The following is a 16,913-nucleotide window of genomic DNA, read 5'->3' on the forward strand; positions in this document are numbered from 1 at the left end:
TTGGCAAGAGAGAATTGGTGCAACTCACGGATTTGTTTCCAATCACAGCAAGTTAGTTGACCACGGAGTTGCGATATTAATTCTATTTAGGATAAATATTGCTAAGGGGCTCTTATTATATGCATATAAATAATTCTTTTAACTATGTGGCAAGAGAGAATTAGTGCAACTTATGGATTTATTGTCAAACACATTTTATGGACGAATAATGAGTGTCTCAAAGTATTTTTTTATTACCTGATACATCGAATTAATAGAATATGGAGTTACTGTTGGAAATATTTTGCTTAAAACTACTATATATTTATTTTATAAAACTATTATAAAAAATAATTTACTAGAATAAAATCAGAAGATCGAAAAAAATTTGCTTTGATCGAGGCGTGCCCTAAGAACATGATCAGCCCCCTACGTGCAGGAGTGCGGCGATCTCGTCCCCAATGTACAACAACCCAACTTCGCCTGATTCTCCTCTAATGAGCACGATCACTGAGAAGACTTGACCTGACCAACTTCTTTAGATATTCAAATGAAAAAGAAAACTTGAAAGAAGCTTGGAAGAAGAGAAAAGGAAAAAAAAGAAGAGAAGAATTTTCTGTCTCATCTTGAAAAGCACAGTAGTAATATGGATTGAGTTAATCCAATACACTAGACTTAGAGTCTATTTATAGACTATATTCGATGACCGATATGGTGAGGTATTTTCGAGGTACGCGATATTTTGGAAACATTACATCCTTGTGAAAACCAACGCTTCTTTTCCAAGGAGACATGACTCTTCTGAAAGAAGAGTCTAAAAAAAATATATTTTAAAGTATTTAAACCGTGCAATCCTTTGACAATCCTCTATAAAAAATTTAAATTTAAAGAAGAATATCTAGGCAACTTATACCGTGCAATGGTGAGGTGACCCATAAACTTGAACCTCACTTAGTATTGATAGTACCTATCTAAAGAAATCATAGTAGATTAGACCTTAAACTAGGTCCTTTGACTCAAATTTTTACTTATCACGCACATAGTAAAGATCAATTAGGTCTTTATGCAGTTAGCACCATTTAAAAGCCTTACTCTTAGTACCTTAATTTTTTATAAGAATTTTGTTGGGGTTAGCCCAAACCCATAGTCGTGGCCTATACAATAATTATCACATAGGTAAGTCCTCCAAGAGTATTTGTGACCTAATAGCCTACAGAATTTCTATCTTGGACTCATTATGAGTATAACTCAACATTTTCAATATAATTTTTTGTCACTGATAAGAGAACTTATTATAGGAATAGAAGGATATATTTCGAAAAATGTGCTCTAATATGATTACTCAATCACCTCCGTTTCTACTACATTGAACTTTTTTCTGTGATCTTCAATCATAGAGGTTGGTGTTGTCGATTTCCAGTTTACCTGAAAATACGCTAAACAGATCGTTGTTAGAACCGACAAACAAAGTTTAAATTAATTATACTCTTACCTTTTCTACTCAAAGATAGTGGTCGTAAGAGGTCGATCCACAGGGAGGCGATTGGAGTTGCTTAAAAATTAAAACGTTCACTCGGATTGAAAACCGATTTTTGATGATAATAAAAAAAAACATTACTTCGAGAAGGTTGAATGATTCTCTGGTCTACCAGAGAATGTTTTCCATTTGAAATTAACGAAAAGACATGTACTTATATTCGAAAAGCATTTATATATTTAACTAATCAAAGAAGAGCTTTGGCATAGAAAATGGATGGAAGCAAAGAAGATTGAAGCCTGGAACATAAATTGCATAAAAGAAAATTGATGGATTTTATAAAAAGAAAATTGATTATAAAAATAAAAATAGAGATTGGAGCCTAATACTTCTCCTGCAAATAAAATAAAGAAAAGAAAAAATAAACAATTGCATTGTTTCTCTCCCTCGGTGGAGCTCCAAAGAAAAATAACATAAAATATTATTTGGAAAACAGAGCTCTTCTTCCTCCCTCTTTTTCTTTTTTTTTTGTTCTTTCTTTCAAAAACAGAGCTCTCCTCCTCTGTTTCTTGGCCCCCCAACCGAGAACTCCACTCCTCTCTTTATATAGATCTCTCCCTTCTTCTTGAAGCCGACGATGGATCCCCTGATGGAGGGGTAACAGACGCTTGTTCGGGAAGGAGGAGGGGTCGCCGGGATGCGTGATCAATGGCTTCGGATGCTTCGAGAGTTGGCCGCGGGATCACTGGAAAGAGCTGATCGTGGAAGAGATCCGGTGCGGATGCGGGAGGGCTGAGATGCTGGGAGGAATGCTTGGATCACGGCTGGAGTGAATCGGGAAGCACGTTCACGGAATCGCTGGGGCGCGGAGGGAATCCAGAAGGCTGGGATCATGCTTGCAGATTTGGGAAGGAAGCTGGGACGCGGAAGAAATCCGGAAAGCTGGGATCACGCTTCAGAATGGACGTGGGAGGCTGAAGAGCGCTGCAGGATACTTGGATGCGGGATCCGGGAAGCTTGGATGCGGCTGGAACACTGCGGGAGGAAGAAGAAGAACAGTGAAAATATTATATTTTTCGTAACACTGTTCATATGAACAGTGTCATCGCGGAACACTGTTCATATGAACAGTGATTTCAGCAATGAATAGTAACTTCAGGAATGAATAGTATTTTCAGCTATTCTTCATGGGATTGGAAGTTAAAAAGGTCTTTTTCTTTGTGATGAAGTGAGAGTGGGAATCTCTATTCTGGAAGAGTGCGGGTGCTAATTCGGAAAGGAGGGAACGCAAGGATCACTGGGAGATCGCACGCGGGCTTGGATGTTTGGGTGCAAATGTGCTCGATCAGATCATGGCAGGATTGGGCCCGCGCGGTTTGGGGCCATGATGCATCTCTCTAAACCTAGTCTATACCAAATGCGCATTTAAACATTAATTTATAATAACTTGTGCCAAACAACAATATAATATTAAACCAGTGAATTTATCATTATCAGTCAGCAATAACACTAATTTAGTTGATATATAGATCGTACTTTTGTGCTCTCATCACACCCTCCAACTAGTTTATTGCTAGTCTCTAGCAATTAACAAGCAAATGATAAAATGAGGGCACAAAAGATGTAGTCTATCCCATGACTTTCTATTGAAGCTAAGTACACGAAACTAAGATATGTACCTACTTTCGTAGAGCATCACGATTGCACTTAGCACGTGCAACAAGCCTTTAAACCTCTAGGTTATCCTAGTGGACGAGTTTTGTCTCGTGAGGGTTTGCAGTGAAGTTACCCACAAACTTCATCAGTCAGGAATTTCCAATGTTTAACTCGAAATTTGAATAAGTATTATTGTATGAACTTAGAATTGCAAGAACAATAGAGACTTATTGCTATTATATTTAAGTAGACTCTAACTCAAGTTTCATTACTCCCCATCTATCTGCTAACAAGTCAAAAATATAGTGAGGTGAAAGATAGTATCATATAAATGAGTGGCTTTTACTTACTTCCAACATAATCACTCTAATTTTCAAGATTTTCTAGAGTTAAATGGTAATGAACATCCGAGATTTAACTTTTAATCAGGCTGAATGCTAAGAAGAATGACTTATGCAATATGTAGCCTTATTAAGCTTTCTAGCTCACCCGTGTAGCGAGTGTTAGGCCAATGACTCCCAATCCAGATGGCTCAGGGCACTAGGTGTAAAGACACCCTAACATACTTAATAACTCAAGTCAACTAGGCTCCAAGGCCGAATTAGTCATTCAGAGTTTAATCTCAGTCATCCTCACCATTTTACGCGAACACTCGCTGCTTGCCAAGCAAGAGGCCTGGTTACTCAGTGAGAAGACTTACAATAAACTCTTTTTATTATTATTATTATTATTATTTTTATTTTATTATTCTTTTTTTTAGGATGTTCATCACACATATAACTTTAAATTATCCAGAAGATTAAAAGTATTCATATTAGTTGCAAGTTTACATACCCCACTATTCATGTGCTTACGTGTAGGTGTTAAATCATCTTCTATCATGTTAGCAGAAGACAGGTGGAACAAAAATTCAAGCAAGAACTGCTATCATATTCCTTAACTCAAAGCTATTGTCGAAGCAATTCCTAGTTTGTACAGCCAAAAAGATTAGATTTTGAGTTAAAAATTTGAAATCCCCCTTTTTTCTTTTTTTAAAATCTTTTTAGGTAGGAAAATCAAAAATATTCTCACCCCCATACCTAAATTTAACATTGTCCTCAATGTTAAAGAAAATTTAAAGCAATAATAGGACAGAGGAGAAGTTACCTGATATGGGTAGGTAAATTGACAATTGGGGCAAAAACCCACAAACCTGCATATTAGTAATTTATTGATTTTTTTTTATTTTTTATAATATTTATATGTTGGGTTGACTTCCAAGAGCGCTAAGTTTTATGTCTTCAGCTAGACAAAATGTAGATTCATTTTTTTTCAATCATTATCTAAAAATGGTTTTGGAAGAATCCGAGGAAGAACAGTCGGCTGATGACGATCTATGCTCATAAGAGGAACAGAATTAGGGAGCGCATGCTCGACCCCTTCCTCGGAATGGGATAGGTAAGCCTCTAAAGGGTCCTTACTATAAGTTTGTAAGAAAGTCTCCTGAACCAGTCTTTCAATTATGTCAACTTCTTTGATTTCTTCATCGTCTGGTGGTTGTTTACTTATGTTGAAGACATTAAGCTCGACTTTCATGTTGCCAAAAGATAACTTCAGCATGCTACTTCGACAATTTATCACAGCATTTACTGTGGCTAAGAAAGGTCTACCTAAATTATAGGTGTGTGACTGTCTGGATGTATTACAGGTTCGGTCTCAAGGATAACGAAGTCCACAGGATAGTAAAACTTGTTTACCTTCATTATTACATCCTCTACAATCCTCTTGGGGTACTTCATCGTCCTATCTGCTAAGAAAAGGATAATATTTGTGGGCTTTAATTCCTCCAAACCTAAATTTTGGTACACATGGTAGGGAAGTAGGTTCACACTGGCTCCTAAATCTAATAGGGCTCTCTGGATGATCGTCTCTCCTATTTTTATTTCAATGGTAGGGCAACCAGGGTCTTTGAATTTCGGAGCAATCTGTTGTTGAATGAGAGATGAGGCTTGTGCAGCCATAACAGCTTGCCTAAGAATGCTGGTTTTTCTTTTGACCGTGGTGAGGTCTTTCAAGAATTTTGTATAGAAGAGAATTTGTCGTATGGCATCGAGAAAATGTATATTTATTTGAACAGTTTTAAAGACTTCCATTATTTCATCAAAGTTAGATTATTTCTTGGAGTCCTGAAGTCTACTGGAAAAGGAAACTTAGGTTTGTATGTTTCTATGGGTTCTTCCTTTTTGTCCTGCTCTTAACCCCTCTTTTGAATAGGGTTCTTATTGGATTCATTCTTATTTTCTTTTACGTGTTCAGGAAGTTGGACTTTATTATCTACTTGTTTGCCAGACCTTAAAGTGGTAATTGCTTGGACTTCATAGGTCGGATTTTCTTAGGATCGATTAGATACTGACCTCTCTGATCTTGATTTTGTTGTCTACTAGAGTTAGGCACTGGTTGACTAGGTAGTTCACTTTTCTTCCTATCCCCTAGAGAGTTTGCTATTTGGCTTAGACTAACCTCAAGTTTTGCAATTGCTTGCGTATGGAATTGGTTAGTCTGGGCTTGGGCTGTATTGGTCTGTTGTTATTGCTTGATAAAATCTTGTTGTTGTTTCATCATATTAGCCATCATGGTTTCTAATGGTGAAGGTTGCTGTGGGATAGGGGCATTATAAGGAGGTACGATGGAACCAAAGGTTGGTTCATTTGTGATGGACCTATCCTGGAGAAGTTGTTCTGAAAACCTGGTAGACCACCTTGATGCTAAATAGGTTCATTTTGCTTGTATGAGAAATTTGGTGGAACCTATTATCAGGATGGTAAACTGGGCTGAACGAGTTGGGAGTGGGCTTCTTAAAGCACTATATGAATTTAGAGCATTTGCTTGCTCGGCCTTTATGGTGGGCAGATTAGGGCAGCACTCCACTAGATGCTCAAGACTGTTACACAAGATATACAAACTATATGGCTCGTGTTCCACTTTCATGATGGGATTTGACTCTTTGTATGAACTCGAACTAGTGGAAACAATGAAAGCATCAAACATTTTACTTAAATTGTTCACTCCAGTCACCAGATTGGACATGACATTTTTGATATCTGGGTCTGCTTTTATTTCATAATTATCTGGTTTTCTAGACCCGAACTCATCTCTATTTACTTCCTCACCATAGCTACTCCAATTTTGGGCGTTCTCGGCTAAGTCAACAAGAAATTTATAGACTTGATCTGGGGTTTGGTTCATGAACCTACCCTTGTGCATGGACTCGATCATGTTTTTATGTACCGGAAGTAGTCCTTTATAAAAGAAGTAGACCAGATCAGCCTTATCAAGCCTATGGCGTGGGCATTTGACTAACAAGTCATGGAATCGTTCCCAAGTTTGGAAAAAATCTTTTTCAGATTTTCCTTTGAAAGTTCTTATGGCATCCTTAATTTTTTCTGTTTTAATCATGGGGTAAAATTTTGCCATGAACTTCCTAGATAGTTGTTCCCATGTTGTGATGGAATTTGGGGCCAGAGAATATAGCCATGCCGCGGCTCGATCCTCTAAGGTCATTGGGAACAATCTCAATTTTATACTTTCTTCATCTAAATTTTGATTTTTGAAAGTTTGACAAATTGTCATGAATTTATTTAGATGAATGTAGGGTTGTTCACTTTCAAACCCATGGAATTTGGATAGCATATTTATTGTCGCAGCCCGAATTTCAAATTGGGCTGCGTTATTTATTGGCAACACTATACATGTAGGTGGACTAGCGGATGCAGGAGCGAATAATTCATTCAGAGTTCTAATATGATCACCCATTGTAGAGATTGGTGGTTGATCAATAATTCGTTGAATGTGACGATAATTTTTTCCAACCTCTGGGTTAAATGGTGTTAACTTACCCCTTAATGATCTTCTACCATGCATACATTATCCACAACTAATTAGATTCAACTCCTAAACGAAATTCTAAAGGAGAAGAAGAAGGGCTAGACCAAGATGACCACAATCAACACCACACAACGGATTGGCTCTTTAATCTTAAGATTAAAGAAGGTTTAGTAGCTTTTAATCTAGTTGCACAGAGATTTATCAGGTTAAAAAGTTTCTGAAATTCTCTCCTAGATTAGACAGCTCATAATCTCCCTTCCAGATTAAGCTTGAGCTTACCAGTTAAGCGATCCAGTAACCAGTGACCAGAAAAGTTCCGGAGTGTGTGGTGGTGCCAGAAGGGATACACCAGTACCACAATACCCATAATAGTTCTCACTTTTGTAAAACTTTTCTAGACATCACCAATTACTAAATTTTCACTGGAGTGGCGTTCAACTGCTTCTTTTCAAGAGCCTAATTGAGCTCGAAAATCCTAAGGCCAACGTCTAATTGATTTTAATTTAATTTGGCTTAGAATATGTATGCAAGGTGGCAATTTTTGGGCTAAGGACAGGTAATGACTTTCCGACCTTATCTTTTTAATGGGTTTTGCCCTTAAATTATTTTATGCAAATGCTTAATACTAAATGCAGCAAATGTTCAATGATTTTTTAAAGTTTATGGAATGTCATTAGGTTGTACTGATTAAATGAGCAAGCAATTTTTTTATTTTTGTATTTATTTATTTTTTTTAAATTTCAAATTTTGAATTTCAGAATTCAAATTTTGAATTTAAATTTTTAAATTTTAGAATTTTGGAATTTTTTTATTTTTTTGAATTTTAAAAAAAATTAAAATTTTAAATTCCGAATTTCAAATTTCAGAATTTAATAACTACGAAATTATTAACTAAAAATAATCAAAATAAAAAAATTAATAAAATAAAAAAAGAAAAACTTACTACCGGAGTGCGTTCACTTCGGACATTCAAAATTCGATTTGATCTTCATGATCGTTCTTGCTTCTCGATTTGCCTCTCCGGCAATGACGCCAAAATTTGGTTGTCGATTTACTATTTACCTGAAAATATACTAAACAGATCGTTGTTAGAACCGACAAAAAAAGTTTAAATTAATTATACTCTTATCTTTTCTACTCGAAGAATAGTGGTCGTAAGAGGTCGATCCACAGGGAGGCGATTGGAGTTGCTTAAAAATTAAAATGTTCACTCGGATTGAAAACCGATTTTTGAATGATAATAAAAAAACATTACTTCGAGAAGGTTGAATGATTCTCTGGTCTACCAGCGAATGTTTTCCATTTGAAATTAACGAAAGACAGGTACTTAGATTCAAAAAGCATTTATATATTTAACTAATCAAAGAAGAGCTTTGGCATAGAAAATGGATGGAAGCTAAGAAGATTAAAGTCTGGAACATAAATTGCATAAAAGAAAATTGATGGATTTCATAAAAAGAAAATTGATTACAAAAATAAAAATAGAGATTGGAAGCCTAATGCTTCTCCTGCAAATAAAATAAAGAAAAGAAAAATAAACAATTGCATTGTTTCTCTCCCTCGGTGGAGCTCCCAAAAAAAAAATAACATAAAATATTATTTGGAAAATAGAGCTCTTCTTCCTCCCTTTTCTTTCTTTTTTTTTCTTTCTTTCAAAAACAGAGCTCTCCTCCTCTGTTTCTTGGCCCCCCCAACCGAGAACTCCACTCCTCTCTTTATATAGATCTCTCCCTTCTTCTCGAAGCCGGCGATGGATCCCCTGATGGAGGGGTAACGAACGCTCGTTTAGGAAGGAGGAGGGGTCGCCGGGATGCGTGATCAATGGCTTCGGATGCTTCGAAAGCTGGCCGCAGGATCTAGAGATGGGCATCGGGCTGTGCCGGGCCCGGCCCGGCCCAGACCCACCGGGCCACAGACTAAACGGGTCGTGGCTTAGCCTAAAGGCTAAGCCCAGCACGGCCCTAGGCCCGTGGGGTGGCGGGCCGTGCCAGGCCCTAGCACGAGACCGACCGTCTAGCAAAAAAAAACTAGCCATTATCCATAACGGCTATTTGTGGTTTTTACCCAAAATACCTCTCCCAACAGTCATAAAACGGCTATTTTGAGGGGTATTTTGGGGGGAAAAAATTTGGAGTCCTATAAATACCTCTTTTCTCCCTCATTCTCACCATACCAAACCAACTCTTCTCTCCTTCTCTACTACTACTATTTCTCTCTTCTAGCAATATTTAGCAAGTGCTCTAGGCTTCTAGCAATTTAATTTTTAGTTTGCATTTAGCAAGTGTTCAAGTGCTACACAAGAGGAGGTACTTCTTGAGAAGTACAAGAGAAAGAGAAGGTCACTCCTTATTGAGAGTACAAGAGGAAGCTCACAAATCTCGGCTCTACCTCCGGTCCTCTACTCAATTCCTTCTTGTGGTTAGTTTTTATTTTTTGCATTCATCAATTTAAATATGTCATCTTTTGATGAAAGTCATTTTGGTATTCCTCCTGTTTCTGAGGGAGAAGAAACTAATCTCCAACCCCATGTTCCTAGTTCCTCTAGAACCAGTGAATCGAGTGAAGATCAAACCTCTTCTCGTAAGAGGACTAGTGCTGTATGGAATGAATTTGATAGAATTATGGTTGATGGAGTCTGGAAAGCAAAATGTAAAAAATGTGCTAAACTTTATAGTTGTAGTAGTAGTGGGGAAATAGGCCATTTAAAAAGACATCAAGAGAGTCATAGGATGCATGATTCTCATCTTCAAAGTACCCTTAATATACAAGGGAGATCACTTTTAGGTAATTTTGCATATAATCATGAAAATCAAAGAAAATCACTTGTAAAATGGATAGTTAAGGATGAATTACCTTTTAGTTTATGTGAATCTTTTAATTTTGAAGAATATGTTCAATTAAACCTACAACCTGCTTACAAAAGAACTAGTAGGCGTACATTTAGAAGAGTAGGTATGACTAACTTTTTAGCAATGAGACAAAGTTTAATTGAAACACTCTCTACTTTAAATGTAAAAGTTTCATTAACTTCTGATATTTGGTCAGCATCTGTAGGTAGTAATTGTTTTATTGCTATTACTGCTCATTATATTGATAATGATTGGCAATTAAATAAACGTATTCTTGCTTTTCGTGCTTTTGATTTTCCACATTCTGGGCAACAAATTTCAAATGTCATTTATCAAACTGCATGTTCATATAATATTAATGATAAAATTATATCTATTACTTTTGATAATGTATCTAATAATAATTCTGCTGTTACATTATTAAAGGACTCATTGCATCCCATGTTAAATGGAAATTTATTGCATATTAGATGTGCATGTCATATCTTAAATCTTTCTGTTCAAGCTGGCATGGGCATGATTCAAGATGTCATTTTAAAAATTAGAAATGCAGTTTCTTTTATTCATGCTTCAAGATCAAGACTTCAAGAATTTAAGGAACTATGTATAAATCATGGTAAACGTTTTAAAAAAATTTAAACTTGATGTAATTACTAGTTGGAACTCAACATATAGCATGATACATGATGCATACCCATATAAAAACTTATTAAGTGCATATATTAATGATTGTGGATTAGGCTTTACATTGACTGAAATTGATTGGAATAAAGAAAAAATTTTGGAAGATTTTTTGCTTAGTTTTTATAATGCTACTAATGTTCTTTCTGGTATTTATTATTCAACTTCATGTTCATTTTTACAACAAGCATATATGATTAGTCAAAAATTTGCAGAACATAGATATGATGATGTTTTAATGCCTATTATTGAACAAATGGAATCTAAATAAAATGAGTATTTGGACAAGATATGTCCTATGCATAACTTAGCTGTTGTATTTGATCCAAGAGTTAAATTGAATGGCGTACTAATTTTACTTGATGCATATTGTAAAAATATGATTTAAAATCCTGAACCTGCTAAAATTGAGGTAAAACAATTTCTTTATGATATTTATGTTATATATGATGAAAAAATTCGTGGATCTAGATTCTCCGTACAAAGCTCTATTTCTTCTTCTAGTAGTTCTCGTTTGCCATCTATTTTTTCATTCATTGCACGGAGAAAACACACACATGCTTCAAGTTCATCTTCATCTTCTTCATCTTTAAGTAGTGAACTAGAATTTTATTTACGAAATGATCTTCAGTCTGCATATGATGAAAATCAAATAGAGAGTCTAGATGTATTATCTTGGTGGAAGAGTGTTAAAAATCAATATCCTGTTATGTCTGCAATTGCACGCGATATTTTAGCTGTGCCGATGTCCACAGTAGCATCGGAATCCGCTTTTCGTGCAGGTCGGCGTGTTCTTGACGAAAAGAGAAGTAGGATGACTGGCGTAACGGTTGAGATGCTTCTCTGCTTCAAAGATTGGTTGGATGTTGAGGCGAGACTTCAAGATAAAGGTGGATACGTTACAACATCCTCTGATGATGATAATACAAACACTACTGAATAGTGAATACTGATAATTAGTAAGATTTTGATCATTTATTTTTATTTCTTAATTTTTTATAATTGTACATTTTTATTTTTTTAATTGTTAAAGTGAGTCATCTCTATTTTTTCTCCTTTCTTATTGTATTCTTGAGGTCAGACCAAGGTCCAAACCTCCCTTCATGTACCATTTTGATTTAAATTAATAAACTGGTAGGGGTCTATGCCAAACCCCCCACCATTAAGATGGTTTTATATTAATAAATTCTTAGTTCCCAATATTTATTAATTTATTAAAAAAATGATTCTCATTTATTTTAAGGGGGACGAGCCGTGCCTGGCCCGGCCCAGGCCTGGTTCAGGCCCTTATGGGCCGTTCTGGACTGGCTCGCGAGCCGTGCCGTGCTTGGCCCACGAATCATGCCAGCCTAGGCCCTTGTGGGCCGTGCCGGGCTGGCTCGCGGGCCGTGCCGTGCTTGGCCCACGAATCGTGCCAGCCCAGGCCCTTATGGGCCGGCCGGGCTCGGCCTGCGGGCCAGAAATTCTTAACCCAGCCCGACCCCCTTTTATGGGTCGTGCCTAGTACGGCCTGTTACTGTAGCAAGCGGGCCGTGCCTGGCAGGACCCGCTTCGTGCCGGGCCGTGCCGGGCCATGGACGGCCCGGCCCAATGCCCACCTCTACGCGGGATCACTGGAAAGAGCTGATCGTGGAAGAGATCCGGTGCGGATGCGGGAGGGCTGAGATGCTGGGAGGAATGCTTGGATCATGGCTGGAGTGAATTGGGAAGCACGTTCACGAAATCGCTGGGGCGCGGAGGGAATCCGGAAGGCTGGGATCACGCTTGCAGATTTGGGAAGGAAGCTGGGATGCGGAAGGAATCCGGAAGGCTGGGATCATGCTTTGGAATGGACGTGGGAGGCTGAAGAGCGCTGCGGGATACTTGGATGCGGCTGGAACACTGCGGGAGGAAGAAGAAGAACAGTGAAAATATTATATTTTTCGTAACACTGTTCATATGAACAGTGTCATCGCGGAACACTGTTCATATGATAAACACTGTTCATATGAACAGTCATTTCAGCAATGAATAGTAACTTCAGGAATGAATAGTATTTTCAGCTATTCTTCATGGGATTGGAGGTTAAAAGGGTCTTTTTCTTTGTGATGAAGTGAGAGTGGGAATCTCTATTCCGGAAGAGTGCGGGTGCTAATACGAAAAGGAGGGAATGCGAGGATCACTAGGAGATCGCACGCGTGCTCGGATATTTGGGTGCAAATATGCTCGATCAGATCATGGCAGGATTGGGCCCGCGCGGTTTGGGGCCATGATGCATCTCTCTAAACCTAGTCTATACCAAATGTGCATTTAAACTTTAATTTATAATAACCTGTGACAAACAACAATATAATATTAAATTAGTGAATTTATCATTATCAGTCAGCAATAACACTAATTTAGTTGATATATAGATCGCACTTTTGTGCTCTCATCAGTTGGGTATCCACTATCGGTGACCAAATGTGGGCTTAAGCCCCATCCCCCTTCATGATTCTAAAACTCCACTCCCTAGACGAAACCTTAGTTAATTGATCTACCAAGTTTTTCTTAGACTTGACAAATTCCAAGAAAATGGCATTACTCTTTTTTATTAGTACTCTTTTGATTTGTCGGTTCTATCCTGGCCTTATTATCACAATGCATTGACATGACCAAAACTGGCTTCGGTACTAAAAGTAGCTCAGAGATAAGATTTGTAATCCATCCTACCTCAGTACAGGTGGTATCTAGAGTAATCAACTCGGCCTCCATGGTGCACTAAGATATAATAGTTTGCCTGGATGATCCTTAAGCAATGGCAGCACCACTGAGAATAAAGAGATATTCAGTGGTTGATTTAAGATCAAGCGAATCGGTTATCCAATTTGCATCACTAAAACCCTCAACCACCTCGAGGTATCCATTGTAAAAGAGAGATAAATCAAGGGTTCCCTTAAGATATCGGAATACCCTTTCAATGACTGACTAATGTGATTGATTTAGATTTTGAGTATATCTACTTAGTCTTTCTATAACATAGGCAATATCAAGTTTTGTCCTATTTGCCATATAAAGGAGAGAACTTATGATTTGGAGCATCAATTTGATCAACTGGTTCACCTAAATTCTTTTTTAGATGAATACTTAGATCATAAGGAGTAGATATATATTTTTGACTAGAGTAACCAATTTTTTGAATCATTTTCTTGATGGAATGAGCAAGGGAGAGAGCTAACTCTTCAGGGGATCTGATCAATTTCATCTATAGGATGATATCAACTTCACCTAACTCTTTCATATCAAAGCGATTTGAAAGAAAATGTTAGATTTTAGATATGCTTTTAAGAGAAATTCCAAAGATCAGACTATTATCGATGTATAAACAAAGGATCATGCAATCATTGTCGATGATTTTGGAATACAAACACTTGTCATGATCATTGATGGAGAAATCAAAGAAAAGAATGATTCTATTAAATTTTTCATGCCATTGTTTAAATGTCTGTCTTAGACCATATAAGGATTTAACAAGTTTGCAAATTTTATTTTTTTGTCCAATTACAATGAATCCTTCGGCTATTCTATGTAGATCTCTTCATCTAGATCTCCATTTAAGAATGCAGTCTTCACATCTATTTCATGAATGATCAACTTCTGGATGGAAGCAATGGCAAGAAAGCTTTAAGGGTAGAGATTCTAGCTACAGGAGAATAGGTATCAAAATAGTATAACCACTTGTTCTGATTATACCCCTTAGCTACTAATCTAGCCTTATATTTTTCTATTAATCCATCAGGTCTAAATTTCCTACGGAATGCCCACTTACAACCTAATGGCTTACTACCTAGAGGAAGATTAGATAAGATCCAGGCCTGGTTTTAGATAATTGAGTTGAATTCAGAAAGAATAGCTTCTTTCCAGAAAGGGCATCAGGTGAAGACATTGCCTCTGCAAATGTCGAAGGTTCACGTTCAACTAGAAAAGTAAAGAAACCAAGGTCTTTTTTTTTCTAGTCCTTGTGGCCCTTTTAGGTTCAGAAGGTCCATGATCAAAGTTAGACCTCTTCCTCTTTCTAGCATCACGAGGAACCTTTGACTCAACAAAGCTAGGGTTTGAAAATAAATTAAATTGAATTTGATTAAGTATTCGGCTTCTAAAAAAAATATTTTCAAAATGAGTAGCATCTCTTGTCTTGATGAGAGTATTATTAGAGATGTCACTTATCTTGGAATTAATTACAAGGAATCTATTTGTGCTACTATCTAAGAAATATCCTACAAATATTGCGTATATGGTTTTAGGGCTAATTTTCTTTTTTCTAAGTTCAGGAATACCTACTTTAGCTAAGCACCCCCACACTTTTAGGTAATCTAAATTTGGAGTTCTTCCCTTCCAGAATTTAAAAGGTATCTTATTACTATCCTTAAAAGGTATTCTATTTAGGATGTAACAGACTGTTTAAAGAGGTTTCCCCCATAAGTTCTCGGATGCTCCTGAACTGATTAACATTGAATTAACCATATCTATTAAGGTACAATTTTTCGTTTTGCTACACCGTTCGAATGTGGGGAGTAAGGATGAGTAACCTCATGAATGATCCCATGCCTTTGACGGAATAGGGCCAGTTCATTCGAGGTATATTCTCCACCTCGATCAGACATAAGTCTTTTAACAGTTTGGGTTTCAGCTTCAGCCTTATAGATTTTAAATTTGTCAAAGACTTTATTTTTAGATTTGATTAGATATGTATAACAATACCAGAAGAAATCATCCATAAATATTACAAAGTAACGATTTCTTTCTCGAGTTGGAATTTTGGTAGAGTCACACACAGCATATAGAGAATTAACAAGAGCACTAAGGATACCTATGGCAGTAATGGAAATTAATTTATTCAGGAGTTTTAGATTGAGGGTAAGAGGATCCAGAATCTTGAGGACTAAGAGGTTGATCTAGAAGATGGTCTAGGATCAGAATATTCTATGGCAGAGATCAACCTAAATGGTGAGCCAATATTTTAGTTGGTTTGCCACCTTCTAAAAGAAGAACCACTGAATATTTCGGGTTTGATGGAACTATGATCGTCAAAAGAAGTCATTTATAAAGTTTTGGTTGCTTAATTGGTTCTCCAAACACAAGTTTCAAAGAGTTTAGCTCCATATGTTTTGAATGGTTAATTAGTAGCTTTAAATAATACAATTCTAGATTTTGAAATAAATGCAATAAGGAACCACAATAACAATTAAATAACTACACTAAAAAGTATAACAAGTAATTTTGTAATCTATGTACGTTTTTCAAAGTAGCAGCAATAGATATTTTGAAAACAACTAATAATATGCGTAGTTTTTAAAGATGTAAGAGTTTTCTACATAGATGTTGAAGATGTAGAAAAATTTGCACAGAACTTAAAGATTGTAGAAAATAGTTTGCATAGAATTTAAAATGGTAGAAAATCTGCATGAAATTTAAAGCTACAGTAATTTTCTACACAGATCTTAAATTTGCAAAAAATTTGTGCGCTGTTTTTAAAGATATAGAAAATTTTGCAAAGATTTTGAAATATACAAAAAAATTTCTGTATGGTTTTTAAAGTTGTAGAAACCTATTTGCACAATATTCAGAGTAATATGATTTTCTTAAAAGATTGATTTTTGTCGAGCAAACAATTTTTTGAATGAAGTTAAGACTTTCAAATTTCTACACAATGAGACTAAATCTAACTCTATGCTATCAAATTAAATTTTGATAAACAAATATATATATATATATATATACATATATACATATATAGCAATTTTTAGTACAATCAAGATCACATTTTTAGACCATTAGAAATATTTTGTCTAAAATTACTATATATTTATTTTATAAAAATATTATAAATAAATAATCTTCTAGAATAAAATCAAAAGATTGAAAAGGGCTTTCTTTGAATCGAGACGTGTCAGTGATGATCATTTTATATGATGATCATTTTTTCCAAATACCCCATTGTCAATGATATGAAAAGGGTGATAGATGTGGAATAATCACACATCGTTTCCTTTTGAGAAATATTTGCAGACTCATTTCAAACACAGTTGTGGGTTAAACGTGGATCGATCGAAGTGAATGATCCAATCACTTGGGTCCATACATGACAAACTCTAATGTGATCCAAAAAGAAATATATCTCTTTTTCTAGATAAATTTGATGATTTGTCGAATGCAGTGGATGCTGCACAGACTAAAAAAAAACTGGCTAAAGTTTTGAGGTATTTTTCTTTCATACCTAGATTAAAAAGGATGTATGCATCATCAAAGATGGCTTCCTCGATGAGATGGCATGATGAAGGCTGTACAAGGGATGGAATATTAAGACATCCAGCGGATAGTTTAGCATGAAAAGCATTTGATGATAAGCATCACAAATTTGCTTCTGATGTTCGCAGTGTTAGGTTGGG

Source organism: Phoenix dactylifera, chromosome 3 (assembly GCF_009389715.1).
Source record: "Phoenix dactylifera cultivar Barhee BC4 chromosome 3, palm_55x_up_171113_PBpolish2nd_filt_p, whole genome shotgun sequence".
NCBI lineage: Eukaryota > Viridiplantae > Streptophyta > Magnoliopsida > Arecales > Arecaceae > Phoenix > Phoenix dactylifera.